The sequence below is a fragment of the Rhinolophus sinicus genome, chromosome 1 (assembly GCF_057876585.1).
Source record: "Rhinolophus sinicus isolate RSI-liver-muscle chromosome 1, RSI-T2T, whole genome shotgun sequence".
NCBI classification, from domain to species: Eukaryota; Metazoa; Chordata; class Mammalia; order Chiroptera; family Rhinolophidae; genus Rhinolophus; species Rhinolophus sinicus.
The window spans coordinates 126,129,070-126,145,917 of NC_142501.1; the positions used below are offsets into that span (position 1 = coordinate 126,129,070).

Here is a 16,848-nt window from a genome sequence, read left to right on the forward strand (position 1 = left end):
ATGGCTCTTTGGCCCTTTTCCACTCCTGCTGCTCTCAGGCCCGGTCCCAGAGCCTCTTCCCTTAAAGAAGTAGTTTAACAAGCCAGAGCCCAGATTAATTCAACTGCCACCAATGACGCATGCCCATTTGGGAGCAGGGGGAAAGCAGGATCTTCAGCTTCCTTCTTGGTCATGTGTGTGGCAGCCACGACGGATGTGGGCAGTGAGGTGCTGGTCTTCTAAGGAAAAGATGGGCAGCCAGGCGGCATTCCCTGTGCAGCAGCTCAGCCCAGTCCTCCGTGGGAAACGGGAGTGTGGTAAATGGCAGCTTCCTAGAGAGGGAGTGGAGCCTACTGCTGGTTTGCTATGACTTGCACTTTTGAAGATCTCAGGGACTTGTGTGTGTGTGTAACAAAAATATCTATATGTATAAGGTATACAACGTGATAATTTGATTTAAATACACACAGTGAAATGATTACTACAGTCAAGCTGATTAATGTATCTTCTCACATAGTTACCCCTTCGTGTGTATGTCATGAGAGCACTGATAAGTACTCTGTCAGCAAATTTCCAGTATTCGGTAGAGGATTATTAACCAGAGTCATCATGCTGTACATTACATCTCTAAACTTAGTCATCTTCTAACTGCAACTTTGTACCCTTTGACCAGCATCCCCTCATTTTCTCTACCTTCCCCCCCCTCCCCGCCACCACTGTTCTGCTCTCTGCTTCTGTGTATTTGAATTTTTAGATTCTACATATAAGTGAGAGCATGCAGTTTTTTTTCTTTCTGTGTCTGGCTTATTTCACTTACTATAATGTCTTCCAGGTTCATCCATGTTGTCACAAATGACAGGATTTCCTTTGTTCTCATGGCTTAATTATATACACACACACACACACACACACACACACACACACACACACAACCTCTTCTTTATCCATTCATCTATTGACAGACACTTAGGTTGTTTCCTTATCTTGGCTACTATAAATAATGCTGCAATGAACCTGGGAACACCGATATCTCTTTAAGGTCCTGATTTTTTTTCCTTTAGATATACACCTAGAAGAGGGATTGCTGGATTATGTGGCAGTTCTATTTTTAGTTTTTTGAGGCCCCTACACATTGTTTTCCATAGTGGCTGCACCAATTTACATTCCCACAAACAGTGCAAAAGATTTCCTTTTTCTCCACATCCTCTCCAGCACTTTTTTCTCGCACCTTTTTGATAATATACATTCTAACAGATGGGAAGTGCTATCTTATTGTGATTTTGATTGGCATTTCCCTGATGAGCACCTTTTCATCCAGTGTTGGCCATTTGTATGTTTCCTTTGCAAATATGTTGATAATTTGCCAATTTTTTAATCACGTTGGTTCTTTTGCTATTGAATTATATGAGTTCCTACGTTTTTTGGGTATTAAACCTTTATATCCAATCGTTTGCAAATATTTTCTCCCATTCCATAGGTTGCCTTCTCATTTTGTTAATGGTTTCCTTTGCTGTGTAGAAGCTTTCTAGTTTCATATAGTCCCACTTGTTAATTTTTGCTTTTGTTGCCTGAGCTTTTTGGTGTCATGTCCAAAAATCATTGCCAAGACCAATGTCAAGTAGTTTTTCCCTGTGTTTTCTTCTATGATTTTTATGGTTTCAGATCTTATATTTAGTCTTTAATCCATTGTGAGTTAATTTTTTGTGTAGTGTATGATGAGAGTCCAGTTTCATTCTTTTGCATGTGTCTGTCCAGTTTTCCCAACACTGTCTATTGAAGAGACTGTCCTTTCCCCATTGTGTATTCTTGGTGCCCTTGTCAAAAAGTAGTTTATTATATAGTCTTAGGTTTATTTCTGGGCTCTTTGTTCTATTCTGTTGGTCTATGTGTCTTTTTTATGCCATTACCATGCTGTTTTGAATACTATAGCTTTATAACATAGTTTGAAATCAGGAAGCGTGATGCCTCCAGCTCTGTTCTTCTGTCTCAAGATTGCTTGTTAGGGACTTTCAGTATGCCTAAAAGCAGCAGAATTTTACTAGAAAGTCAAAATAGTTCACTTTATTCTTCAATCTGCCAATTTTTTAGTGGACCTAAAAGAGTATCAGAAATCAATGTTTAGCTTATATGGAGAGGATTGTAATTCAGTGACATTTCTTTAACTCTTCAGGTTTAGAGGGAAAACTTTTTGTTCTGTGCACATGTAAGAAGGTTACATATTCTACTATACTTCCTTAAGGCTAAACTGGCAAATATCTAAATTGTCCCATGTCCCCAAGAATAGCAGAGAAAGTGCCTGAGAGAGGGCCCGAAGTAGCCTGAAGACACTGAGGGATCTGGTGGACTTGCCAACCTAGAAGCAAGAAGTAAGGGAGGACATTGGGAAAGTAGCATATGCCAGTACCAGACACCAGACAGGATAGTTACTCTCAGCAGACGGTGATGAAAGCCAAGAATAGCCACAGGGAAGATGGCCTATCTTCATGAATGAAGCTGCAAAAGTCCCTCTACCCCCAAGCCCAACTAAGAGGTAGCTGGGGAGAAACAGAGGAGGGTTAAAAACCTAAAATGACCAAGTTTACTCAGAAGGCTGAGTAAATCGAAAGCAACTGAGTTTAACTAGACTTACATTAACGCTATAAAATAGAAATGAGTGCTGCAAGGTAGGAATTAAGTCTAGTTTTAGGAAAATCCAGTGACATTTTTGTACATCTGAATTGTTGAACAGTGTGAAAGTGTAGCTCTACTATTGACAGCTGTATTTTTGAAAGATCATTCCGGTTGCATTGTGTGAATAGAATTGGACGGCATGAGGGGAAACGTGGAAGGCCAGCAAGTGATGGTGGTGGTTTGGACAAACCTGGTAGCTGAGAAGGTAAACAGTATCAGGCAGCAGTTAGTAGACGACCTGCTAAGTAGGTAGGTGGACACGTGCATGGCAACTGAAGCCATATAATAGCTGAGGTCATTCAGGAAGTGAGAATAGAAGAGAACCTAGAGCAAGAGTTCGGACATGTACAGGTCAGGTAGAAAGGAACCAGCAAAGAACAACAACTGGAAATTTGGGAAGAACACTGGGGAGCCTAGTACCTCAGAAACCACAGGAAGAGCGTTTTTAAGATGTTGTAAAGAATGATGCTGACAGAGCAAGTTAGAAGAGAGCTATGAAATATCCATTGACATTCCTATGCATTAACAATTACTTACTGAATTCCCCCAGAGGTCTTTAAGTGTTAGAATAGGTACAAATTGAAAAGGGGAGGGTACAAATAATTATTGTGCTATGTTGGGGGAGAGTCACCCTCAATATCTACTAGGCTTTATCATTGGATATAGTCTATATTCATATATTTTAATGACCTATGCAACTGGTTTTTAAATTTCTTGAAAGTTTTTGGTAAAATATAGTGCAAATAATTCAAATTGAGGTTGCAAATTGAGCCAGATATGGTTTGGTCAATATTCAATCCCTAAAGTGGTTCTGTGTCCGTTATTGTACCTTTGGATGTGCTTGTTTTTATCTCGAGATAGGCAAACACCATCCTAAATTTTCAGATTCTGGTTTTCTTTATAAAACATCTTAGGTTTGCCAATCTCCTGAACACATTTAAACCAAGAATTCCCACCACCCCATTTCCTATTCCTCTAGTTCTAGTGATTTTCCCAGACATCCCAAACTTCACACAGATGCACACTTGTTGAAGGGAGTAGATTATCAGTACGACAGTTGTATTTACTTATCCTCAGATTTATTTCATGATATAGATATAGATATAGATATTAGTTTTGTCCTCCTCAAATAGATTTTCAACTCTTTGCAAGCAGGACCATGTTGTATACTCTATATTCATTTTTCATAATCCTAACACATTTATTCATCACACAGTAGACATTCAATAACTGCTTATTAATTGACTAGAAAGATGCTTAATCTCCTCAAGACTTATACTGGAGCGAAGTGTAGTGGCCAGAGGAATGAAGATCGGAAAGTTTGGTTTTTATTAAAACAAAAAAATGTAGCATCACATTTTTTAAATGTTCACTTATTTCCGTATGTTGTCTGCTTTAAAACTCCTGTGGTCAGAGAATAAATTCTTGTAATATATAGAAGTCCTGTCTCCTTAGCTTGTCAGAATTGCTAACCACAGGATTTGGAAACTTGCAATGCAAGCAGCTGCCCTCACCTCAGAGGCAGGTTTAGGTGATACCTGTTAGCATGGGTTCAACAGGCCACCCTCCTTCCCCATGAAAAATTTCACTTGGGAAATGAAAATCAAGCTCACTTACAAATAACTCTTTCATTAAAATAAGCCTAAGATTCACCTGAAATGTTAATTATCTCATGCTTCTCAAAAATCTACGGGCATCTTCAAATGATTGCTACACCCAACACTGTTATAAGAACTCAGTAAGCCTTAGCTAGGTTTATGTTAAGTGACCTGTAAAAGCTTCTTACCGACTCAGAAGAAAGCCCTAGAAACATGGATAATAAATTAGGGTAATTAAATTCTGCAAATTTTAACAAGCTGTAACCTTATAAGATTTCTCTTTCTGTGAGACATGCTTAAATGTACAAAGGTGCCAAGAGTAAAATACGTAGTGTCCAAATGAAAACTGAGGAGCTAATTATGAAATTTAAAAATAAAATAAGATCAACAACTTATTTTATATCTTTGTTTTGATAATAATTGTTATAAATTGAAACTGATATAAACTAAATGCACTTGCATTTTCGTTGAGAGAAAGAATACAGGCGATATGTAACTAGATAGATCCCAATAAATGCTGTTATATTCATAAGTATACAATGACATTGTATTATATCTCCCTGAATGGTGTGCACAGTGCTCCTTTTGGGGGATGTTTTTCTTCTTAATTATGGTACACCTGGTGATTTGTGTTAATCATTATAACAAGAAGAAAATGATGAATTGTAGGACAAACAAACCCTGCTAACACGAAAGCATGTTCTCCTGTCTCCTTTTACAAAGAAGTTAACTATCCAACAGGCTGCAATTTTTAAATGGGTTGCAAGGTTAACAAATAAGGAAGCTATTGTAATTCCCATGCTTCATTTACATAATATCATCAGTAAATTCAACACTAAATCAGAGCAGTCCTTTCTGTGCACACATATGGTAGATATGATAAAAATGCTTTTATGTTGCTCTCAGAGTTAAATGTCGGGAAAAAACATAGAAATTTTCAATTTATTTCTAAATGTTTATGGCATTTAGATTTATGCAATAACTCTAGTATTTTCAGTTATGATGGTGCTGATTTGATCCACTTCATTTTTTAGGAATGCTTATCATTTTACCGATGTAGTGCTGGCACCTGGAAATGTGTATTACAAACTGTCTAAGATATCTCCAAATGTATCTATAAATACACTTACGTTCTTGTGAAAGCCGGGTAGCTTAAGTAAGGTTGGGTTATATATTTTATAGGAATGATATTTCACTAAGACTAGAAAGTAAAGAGAATTCAGAAGTTATATTGCTTCCCACCCAACTTACCTCTGGGGGACACTTACCTTCCTGAGCTTATTTGCTATTCCTCTTTCTTCATAATAAGTAACACTAATTCCCCAAACTCTTGCAAACAACAATCCTCAGTATCCAAAAAGAAATAATTTTATTTACAACCTTACAATTCAGTGAGAATCATTTATTTTTAACATTTTAAGTATATTAAAACACTAATCATATAAAACAATTTGCCTGACAAAAGTTCACACTCTGAAGTGTGGTTTCTGATGAGTTCATTGAAGTAGTTCAGACAAAACACTTGAGCTAGAAATCTTAGACGGAAAGAGCTAAATTATTTCTCCTTATTCCTTACTTTTTATGTACTCTGAACTACAGAGGACATGGAGCTAACATGAAAAGAGGAGAGTAATGAACAACACACTTCCCCCCAACTTCCCATTAAATTTTTGTTTGAAATGCACGAAAAGGACCAATAACATCAGCAACACTGGAGACTGAGTTTTTTTCATTACAGATTTCTAAAAATCATAACTATTGAAAAGGAGAAGATAGAATTGTAGGGATATTAGTAAACAACCTTAATTATGACCTTAAAAATGCAAAGAATGAGCCAAAATAATAATTGGCACTAGCAATAGAATTCAGCCAAGATATATAGATACACAGATATTCTTTCCTATAAAAATTTATAATGGAAAAAGAGCTCATTGTAAATAACAGCAAAAAAAAAAATGTTTTAATACATTGAAATAAAGCTAGCAAGAAAACCAAAAGGAGACAAAAAGAAAAGGTGGATAATGGAATGACACACTGTGTTTCTGGGTTGGAAGGTAATATTCTAAAATGCCCTATTATAAAATTAATTTCTAGGTTTTAAAAAATTGCATTCAATCTCTGTGAGATTTTCTTTAGAACTTAAGAAAATGCTTCCAACAAATTATTTGTAAATTTCAGAAAAAAATAATTATAAGTGAGAACTTTTTCTTATTAGATAGTAAAATAATAATTAAAACCACATGACTGTTGTAAAAATCAACCACAGATTAATGGAACAGAGTAGCTAACTCCAAAATTGACCCTAGTATTTCTGAAAACCTGTCACAAAAAGATGTTGTGCAAAGCAGTAAGAAATGGATGGATAATGCTTAAAATTTTTCTGATTTGGAGAGAAGACATGATAGTCTTACCTTATGCTAAATGCTAAAATATTTCACAGATATATTAATGATTTAAATGTTAAGAAAGAAACCAGATAATATCAACTGAATATTTCGCAATCTCTGCTTAGGAAAGAATAAAGTATAAGAACTAATAAATGAATTGCAAAGAAAAATTGTGATAGATTTGGACTACATAAACATTAAAACTTTCTAGAGATTAGAAAATATCATTAAAATTCAAAGAGCTAAAGACTAACTGGATAATATATTTAGAACAAATGGAAAAAGGATTAACATATGTAATGTAGAAAGAATTCTTTTAAATCATTAGGAAAAGCATTAACACCCCCAGTGGAAAGGTGGGCACAAAACATGTACTTATTTATAGAAGAATAAATGCAAATGGAAATAAGCATATATACTCATATGACCACCATAGAAATTAAAAAAAAAACAATTATAATAAGTTGCTATTTTTTACTTATCAAAATGGCAAGGATAACAAATATTTTTAGCGATGTGTGTGTGCTAATTTAATTGTTCTCAAACAGTAATGGTGAGACTGTAAAGAGTCAACATTTTGAAAAGTGATTTAACAATATGTAAAAAAAAGCATCGTAATAGTTGATATCTTTGACCCAATAAACCTACATATGAGAACATAGCCCAAGGAAATAATCAGAGCTGAAAAATAAAACTTTATGTACGTAGCAAAAAATAAAATGAGACAATAATAAAATGATTAATAAATAATGACACATTCGTATGTGGACTAGTAACAGCCCTTAATATATACTTTTCAAAGAATAACCTTTGCAAACTGCTAGCTACTCTAACTACAGGATAAAATATTGCAGAATTGGAGTTGGAATACTGTAAATAAATCAGCTTCATCTTCCCTCATGAGGTGGTTCATTAACAAGAGCACCTGTGCAGAGAGCTCTACAAAAGTGCAGGGACTGGTTGAATGAGAACAAGGTGCCCACTTGCCAGTAGCGTAGACACTCTCCATCCCTTGCTGACTTGGACCGTCAGCGTCCACGTCTGTATAAAGTTAAGAATCTGAATAATACTACTGCAGCCTCGTACAGAGCGCCACAGCCATGTATGATGAGACTAGTGTCATCTCCAGATATGTCATCTTTGCTGCCAAGCTATCTTGACCATGGAAAGTTTTCTTGGCATCTCCTCTAGCCATGCTTCTGACCAGACAAGCTCTAATATGGAATAATGGCTTCTTTAAAATGATATATTTCACTTCCGCTCGATAGGAACCACCTATCTGTGTGACACACAGTATGAGCAGAGGACAAGAAAAGACTAAATGCTGCTTTTTAAAAATTAGGTAATGTTTTTCTAGTCTGTGTTTTTTAAAGGCCAATCTGAGAAAATGACTATGAACAGTCAATAAATAATTTTCTAAAATTTGGTTCTTTGGGAACAGTTAACATAGGTATTCACCTCAGGCTATATACCCAAATATTTTTCAGATAAACTCAATATAATCTCAAAAAATAACCAACGGGTAATTAGGGGGCCTTAGACAAGTGATATTTATGCCACCTGAGTTTCCTTATTCTCCAGGCAAGTGAGTAGGTATTTTTGATGTTTGACTGTATCCATAACATCATGGATGTTCATACACACTTCAGCATCACACCCAACAAAAATGGTGCCCGCGAGTCAATGTCATCGTCACATCATCATGCATTCTCATACGCCTCTGCTAGGGTGTCCTCCTTTGATGACTGTGAACATGAATGCAAGATGGCTGCAAGTAAGGGTGTAACCTAACCCCATGCTCTAAAACAAAACTAACTCACCTTTGAGAACTGTAATCCATGACCTCAGCCCAACCGAGATGACACGGTATGTACTGATCATATCCAAGAGACAAGTGATGGTCCAGAGGCTACGTCTAGTGGTCTCACGCCCCACACAGAGCTGCTTTATTGTCCTCTGTTTCTTCTGTGATGTAACTAGAAGAGACATGGGCAGAGGCAGGCTGGGGAAAGTAACTTACCTAAACCTAAGAATGTAATTAAAAAATGAAATGCTCCATTTTCAAAATTCTGGATAGAGTGTTAATGTACCCAAATCGGAGAGTAGCAAAAAGCTTAAAGCCAATGACCTTTTGGGTGAGTACAGGGGTAAGCTGGCTCGAGGGCATCAGTGTTCAGTTTGTAGAAAAGAAGGAGCCAAAGGAATTGCTTGAGCAGTTCTCCAGGTGAGTGGAAGCTGGTAGCTGCCTATTGAGAAGGTCAGCAGAAGCCCGTGAGTGTTAAGGACACTCAGAGCTGGAGAAGCACCTGCCCTTACAACTCTTCACCTCAGGTGGACTCAAAAGAATAAAGATAGACCAGAGAGGAGAGGGAAGCTAGTGGTCAAATCTGGGGCAATGATGAGAAGGTATCTCCAGGAGCTCAGAGCATGAGGCAGAGAGGAGTGATGCAAACTGAACAGCTCACCATGGGTAGGCTCAGAGCCTGTATACAGTTCTCTTCCAGAGGGGCTGCCCCAGCTGAAGGGCAGAGGAGGTGAAAGGCAGAAACAGCAGCTCTAGAAGGCAGCTTGCAACCTTGACTAGGGCAAATGCTGCCTTGGATATGCAGCAAGAAATATTCCTTCTAAGATTTCCTGTACGCCACGATAATACTTAAAGTTCACAGACTGTCAGGAGTAAATGGAAATGCACAAAAACTACAAAACTGATTTCTTACAGAAGAAATCACAATAACGTAAGTGCCTTTCTGATCTGCTAATATCTGATTTACATGTGATACTTAAGTAAAGTATACTCAGTGTATATACTTAAGTAAATAAAAGAGTATAATTATCATTAAAATGAGAATAATACTGAAATTTAGTTTTCTAAAGCAAATAATATTGACAATGAGTTTTAAATCTATCTTCTTCTGGATGCAAAATGTTGAGATGTTTGTCCATTTGGTATTAAAAAGGAAATGTTCATTCCTGGTAAACTAAGACACTTAATGAAATCATTACCGGAACTACAATATAAATAAATACTTTACCTTCTGGCTATTTAGTATAACAATAACCTTTACCAGCTAATATTTATCATGCACATCACACAGAATAGTCACAAACCTAATTTCGCTACTGCCAACATTGATATGCTGCTGATCATTTGTGATTGTAAATGTTTATGTCACTTTTGTAATTAAGGGGTTAGAATGATGTTAGAGAGAGTGATTATACTCCCTCAGAGAAACAAAACTTTAGAGGAACAAAAAACAAACTTACGCCTTTCTGAAATATTTGTATGCTGATAAACGCATGGGAAGTTTGCTTTTAAAAAATACAAAATAGTATGGGGAAATGTAATCTGAGCAGTCAGAACCCAGTGAATATATTCATCAATAATTTTCACTTGCTGACCTCCCGTTTTGCATGGCAGTATCTGAAATGAGACACTCTTTAAGTATATTCAGCCCTCTGCTTCGATTGTCCTAACATCAGTGAAATAACACTAAAGCAGATTCTGCAAGATAAATGAATTAAATAGAAATTCTGAAAATTCAATGCATTTTGGCATTTTTTTAATTAAAATTTATTGGGTGACAATGGTTAGTTTTGAAACCAATTACATAGGTTTCAAGTGTACAATTCTGTAATACATCATTTATATATCACATTGTGTGTTCACCACCCAGAGTCAGTTCTCCTTCCATCACCATATATATATTTGACCCCTTTACCGTCTTCTACAACCCCCCAACCCCCCTTTCCCTCTGGTAATAACTAAACTGTTGTCTGTGTCTATGAGTTTTTGTTTCTTTATTTATCTTGTTCCTTTGTTGCTTTTAGTTTTATATCCCACATATCAGTGAAGTCAAATGGTTCTTGACTTTTTCTGTCTGACTTATTTCACTTAGCATAATAATCTCAAGATCCATCCATGTTGTCGCAAATGGCATTATTTCATCTTTTCTTATGGCAGAGTCGTATTCCATTGCATATATACAGAAGGTGCCAGAAAAATGTATATACATTTTAAGAAAGGAAAAAACTATTACAATTCTAATGCTCAGTATATACCGATAACAAAAGATGAATACTAGTCACATTTGACTTCTGCAATTACAAGAGGTGCTTAAAGTGGTTACCATCAGTGTAATTTTGATATACAGTTTTTTCTTTATTTAAAATGTGTATACATTTTTTGGCACCCTCTGTATACCACATTTTTATCCAATCATCTATTGAAGTACACTTTGATTGTTCCCATGTCTTGGCCACCGTAAATAAAGCTGCAATGAACGTTGGAGCACACGTATCTTTATGTATAAATGTTTTCAGATTTTGGGGGTAGATACCCAGGAGAGGGATTGCTGGGTAATATGGTAATTCTATTCTTAATTTTTTGAGGAACATCCACACTGCCTTCTATATCGTCTGCACCAATCTGCATTCCCACCAATAGTGTATGTGGGTTCCTTTTTCTCCATAGCCTCTCCAAGACTTATTATTTGTTGATGATAGCTATTCTAACTGAAGTGAGGTGATATCTCATTGTGGTTTTTATTTGCATTTCTCTGATGGTTAGTGATGTTGAGCATCTTTTCATATGTCTATTGGCCATTTGTATGTCCTCTTTGGAGAAATGTCTATTCAGGTCCTCTGCCCATTTTTTAATTGGATTGTTTGCTTTTTTGTTGTTGAGCTGTGTGAGTTCCTTTTATACTTGGATATTAGTCCCTTATCAGAGGCGTTTGCAAATATCTTCTCCCATTCAGTTGGTTGTCTCTTTATTTTGTCAATGATTTCTTTTGCTATGCAGAAGCTTTTTAGTTTGATATAGTTCCATTCATTTATTTTAGCTTTTATTTCCCTTGCTTTTGAGGTCAAATTCATAAAGTGCTCTTTGGACCCAAGGTCCTATGTTTTCTTCTCTGAAGTTTATTGTTTCAGGTCTTATGTTTAGGTCTTTGATCCATTTTGAGTTAATTTTGGACCATGGTGACAGACAGCAGTCTAGTTTCAGTCTTTTGCACGTGGTTTTCCAATTCTCCCAGCACCATTATTGAACAGACTTTCTTTTCTCCATTCTATGTTTTTGGCTCCTTTCGCATTTTGACATTTTTTATATCAAATAATGGCAACCCCAAATCTATCACGTGTCTTTTAACTTTGTTGCCATAATAAGGTTTCATCTATTTTTAATAGGCAAATATGTCAACACATACCCGCATGCATATTTATAATTATACATAAATGTGACTATACCATACATTACAGGATTCTTTTTAATGCAGTCGTTTTTCATTTTCTCTTTTTTCCTGTTTCCTTCCCCTTCATACACTCCTGTTCTCCCTCCGCAACCCACATTACTCTCCCTTAAAGGAACCCTTATTATAAAACATTTATTCTTTAATATTTTTTGCAGGTATGCATATGTGTACTTATACATACATACAGACGTAGAGATTTTTCTCATTCTCTTATATAAATAGGATCATAATATAAACTTATGTGTCTTGCTTTTCTCCCTCAGTACTTTAGCAGGAATCCCTGCACATCAACGGGAATAGCTATAATTTATTGTTTTTACTGGCTGTGTAATAGTCCATGTGTGAATCACCGCATAACCTTTTTCCTGTTGTTAGATACTCACTTTTTAAATTTTTTGACACTATGAAAAATGTTGCGGTAAACATCTTTGAAAATATCTTTGTATATTAGGGTTTTAATTTATGGAATAAGTCCCCAGAGGTGGTGTTATTGAATTGAAAGATATTTTTTTTGTGATAGATTGCTTTCTTAAAAGGCCCTGACAATTGACATTTCCTTCAACAATTTGTGAGAATATACTTTTTCTGACATCCTGTCTAGCAGTTAAACTTCTTTTTAATCTTTGTTAAGGTGTCTGAAATAAAATTATTTCATTATTATTTTATATATTTTCTTGTCTGCTAGTAAGATTAGTTGTCTTCCATGGTAATTGGCTTTTAGGATTTGCTTATCTTAAACTTTCTGTTTATATTTTTTGCCCATTTTTCAGTTGGTCTGTATTTTCTCAGTCATTTGCTAGCACTTGTATTTATTAAAAATACCAACCCATTATTTGTCATCTGTATTATAAATATAATTTTCCAAATCTATTATGTGTCTTTTGACGTCATTGCCATAATAAGGTTTTCATCTATTTTTTAATATGCAAATATGTCTATTTTTTTTATGACTTCTGAGTTTGGGTAAAGACATTTGTACCCCTAGATTGTTCATGAAGTTGTCTGGGTTCTCTTTCAGGAGTTTTGTTGGTTCTTTTATTTATATATTTTTTTAAGCGTCAGGAATTTATTTTTTATATCTAGTGACAATAGTGATCCAGTTAACAAAGTATATTGAGTATATACTATTCACTTAGCACTGCGTCTCTAAGCTAAAATGGAATCAGTCAAACCTCTTAGCCGCAAATACAGATCACCAGTGACAAGACAAGAGGGCATCAAAACCTAAGTCATGATCTGTGCCATCCAAAAACATAAGGTCCCATTACTTACAAAAACAAATCACAGGCAAAAACAATAAAGTTCTATATTATTTTGCTAGGGCTACCATAATAAAGTTCCACAGACCAGCTGGCTTAAACAACAGAAATTTATTTCCTCATAGTTCTGGAGGCTAGAAGTTCAAGATCCAGGTGTTGGCAAGGTTGGTTTCTTCTGAGGGTTCTCCTTGGCTTATAAATAGCCATCTTCTCCTTATGTCTTTACATCATCTTCCTTCTATATTTGCCTGTGTCCTAATCTCTTCTTATAAGGACACCAGTCCTGTTGGATTAGGACCCACCCTAATGACCTCACTTTAAGGCCCCTTTCTCTAAATACAGTCATATTCTGAGGTACTAGGGGCTGGGACTTCAACATATGAACTTCGAGGAAACATAATTCAGCCCATAACACATTTCAAATAATGCGTACAACTGTAAGTACCATTGGTGTTCACATGAGAAAGACCACTGGACAGTCAGTGCAAGTTTCTTGGAAGAGATAGGAGTGGAGACAGGCATTGAAAGATGCTTAAGACTTAAGTGAGACTATGAAAGCCTCTCTGTGAGAAGATGAGAATAAACAAAGTTATAGCTATAAACGTGGTGTGTTGGGGGTTCCAATAAGGGTACTAGGCTGACCAGAGGAGATAGTTAATTTGGGGAGGGGGGAGTGAAAGGTAAAATTGAAACTGCTGACATTGTAAGTAATCTGGATTTAGAAGTTTAGGCTTAATGAAGAAGGAAAAAAGAAGTGTCGTAATTTTTTTTAATGAAATTTCTCACAAATGAAAACTGGATTTTCCTTCTTGAAATACCATTTAATATTGACAGAAGTTGATGAATGTGTGTTTATAGGAAATTAAGAAGAAGGATAAGACAGGGCAACATCAATGTTTTCAAGCAGGGGGACAGAAATAATGATGCCATTGAGGGAATGGTATACAGAATCCTAGATGGAGAAGAAAGGTGACCACTGGTTCTTCTGAGTCTGAGAGTCTGAGATGAAAGTTTTCAATAAGAAATTCGGGCAGAAACTCTGGGGGTGCTGAGGTGAGAGGGTCAAACCTGAGGTATACATTAGGAAGTCGTCAGTGTGGAGTGACTATGGAAATTGCAAGGAGCTCAGAGCAGGCAAAGGGATTATTTACTCATCCAGCAAATTTTTAATAAGCATTTACTATGTGTCAAGCGTTTCTTTAAGTGCTAGGCTTACAAAGATAAATAAGATGAGGTGTCTGCCCACCGGTACCTCATCCTCAGTCATAAAAGCAAGGAGTGGTCAGTGTTAAATGATGAAGACGTCAGAGATAATCAAGACAGATAAAGGGCCTTTGGATTTGTCGATAAAGTGGTCATCCTTGACCTTCTAGGAGGCAAGTTAAATAGCGTCTTGGTAGTAGAAGTCAGATTGAATGGGGAAAATTTGATGAGAAAATGAAGATAAGAGCAAGACTTCCTTTATTTCCAGAATCTGATTTGTTTTCACTCTCTTGGCATTTACTCAGATTGTTTGCCACCTTCAACTTAATTAATTTTTGTTACAATAGTATTGTTCTGATATTTTAATTCAGACTTTATATGATATTAAAAGTCAGGTTAAAATTTAGTCACAGGTTACTTTCATGTTTCTAAAAACATAATAACTTGATACTATATTTTTATCTTTCCATTCAGATTCAAATGAGCAATATAAATGGATATGACCAATACATTCTAAAATGATAAAAGTTTGCAAGAGCTAATAGAAGCTGTTTAATAATCAGCACTGGGACAGAAGGAAAATAAAAAACTATGCTGGCTTTAGCGTCTCTCCTTGTGCCTGTGACAGTCCAAGAAAGGAGGCAGATAGGGCTGTGATATTTAAATTCCCTTCACCTCCTCTCTCTGCTCCTGTGGAGAAGGGAGAGAGAGAATGGAAGATGAACTTCCAAGGACTGGATGGAAAAGTGCTTTTACTTCTGTCTATTACTAATCCCTATTAACCAGGTCTCATTAACAAAGACCTCATTTTCTTTTGTTATATTCAAAAAAGATGGTACTGTATGGTACTGTATGATTGTCATGGTTTTCTATTATTAGCGTTGTTTCATGCATTACACCTGTATGCAGTACTCCTAACTAGCTGAACTCTGTCATCCAGCAAATTCCCATAAGTTTTTAAATGAATGAGCTGGATAATGTTAGACTATAAATGCTATTGTGATCAGTATGTTTACCTAGTGGGGCGGGCATCGGACAGAATTTAAAGTTAGCTATAGATGAGTCTCTGTTCTGATTGAAGCTGATTTACACTGCCAGTCATGGCTGTTTACGAGGTCAGACAATTAAGTTCGTGAACTCATCCTAGAAAAAGTGCTACATACCTCATTGCTGAATATCACTACGGTGACCTTCGAAGTACTCCCCTTGGGACACTATGCACCGATGCCAGCGCCTAGTCCACCCTTCAAAGCAATTTTTGAACTCTTTCTGGAAAGGCCATCAGAGCTGTGGTTGTATTACCCTTGATGTCCTGAATGTCATCAAAATGTCTTCTTTTCAATATTTCCTTTATCTTCAGGTAAAGAAAGAAGTCACTGAGGGTGTTCCAATATAGTTATTTGTTTACTAGCTCAACATTCCCTCACAGACAGTGCCGTGTGAGCTGGTGCATTGTCGTGATGCAAGAGCCATGAATTGTTGGTGAAAAGTTCAGATCATCTAACTTTTTCACGCAGTCTTTTCAGCACTTCCAAATAATAAACTTGGTTAACTCTTTGTCCAGTTGGTACAAATTCATAATGAATAATCCCTCTGATAGTAAACAAAGGTTAGCAACATTGTTGCAACAAGTTCACGAGCTTATTATAATTGTCAAACCTCATACACGTAGTATTAAATATTCATTGATTTGATTCTCTTTGACTCTGTGTGATTAGTGTGGTTCGAAACAATTCAGTTTCTCTGTACATCTAAGAATTAGGGATCATTACTGTCCCTTTATTATAGGCAATAATGATCTGTTAGTACCCTTAAAGTTCAGCTAAAAAAAAAAAAATGTATACTCAAATACCTGTTAACCGTAGGCCGTTCTCCAGTAAGCACTGATAACCCTCCCCCACCTTGATCCTGTTTTATTCATCAAGCAGACATTCCTGCAAAATGCAGTCAGGGGGTGGGTTGTCAGACATGAAAAATAGACAGAAATACTTCATGAGAAGCCTGTCAGCTCTGTAAGCATAAAGCTACTTGTAATGAACACTAACAACCAAGCACGCAGATCATCGAGCTCTGATGATGTGGCTTCAGCTTGGAGAACTTGGCTATATTGACAGAAAAGGCAGAAAAAGATGACCAACTTTATTCTTTCTTGGTTAAGGTTTTTAAAGTCAGATCTGAAAATTCTAATAGTGTGAGATTCTAAATTTTGGCAAAAGGTTAGATTAGGCTTTTAGGAAAAGAGTGAAGCCTGCAAATGAGCAGTCTCCTTGTTTCAGCCGTAACCCGAGGTGGTACTTTAAGTGAACACCAGGCAGGGAGTGCTTGGGCAGGCACTGGGTGAGGCTGGTCGCCCAGTGAGGCTGGTGATATGAGGAAAGGGGGCCAGCAAGAGTCTATGAGCATTATACCCGGTTTAAAGATTTCTAGCAACTTTGTCTCCTCTTCCTATCCACCCTCTGAACTACAGTACCCTGTTCCACATTACCAAACTGCATTTCTT

At 36.4% G+C, this 16,848-nt stretch overlaps 1 protein-coding gene across 3 annotated transcripts in view; it reads left to right on the forward strand.

Annotated features, from left to right (window-relative positions):
• MYO3A (myosin IIIA) overlaps positions 1-16,848 on the forward strand; it is a 219,313-nt gene that overhangs the window by 184,544 nt on the left and 17,921 nt on the right. The gene's annotated exons all lie outside the window — the stretch shown is intronic.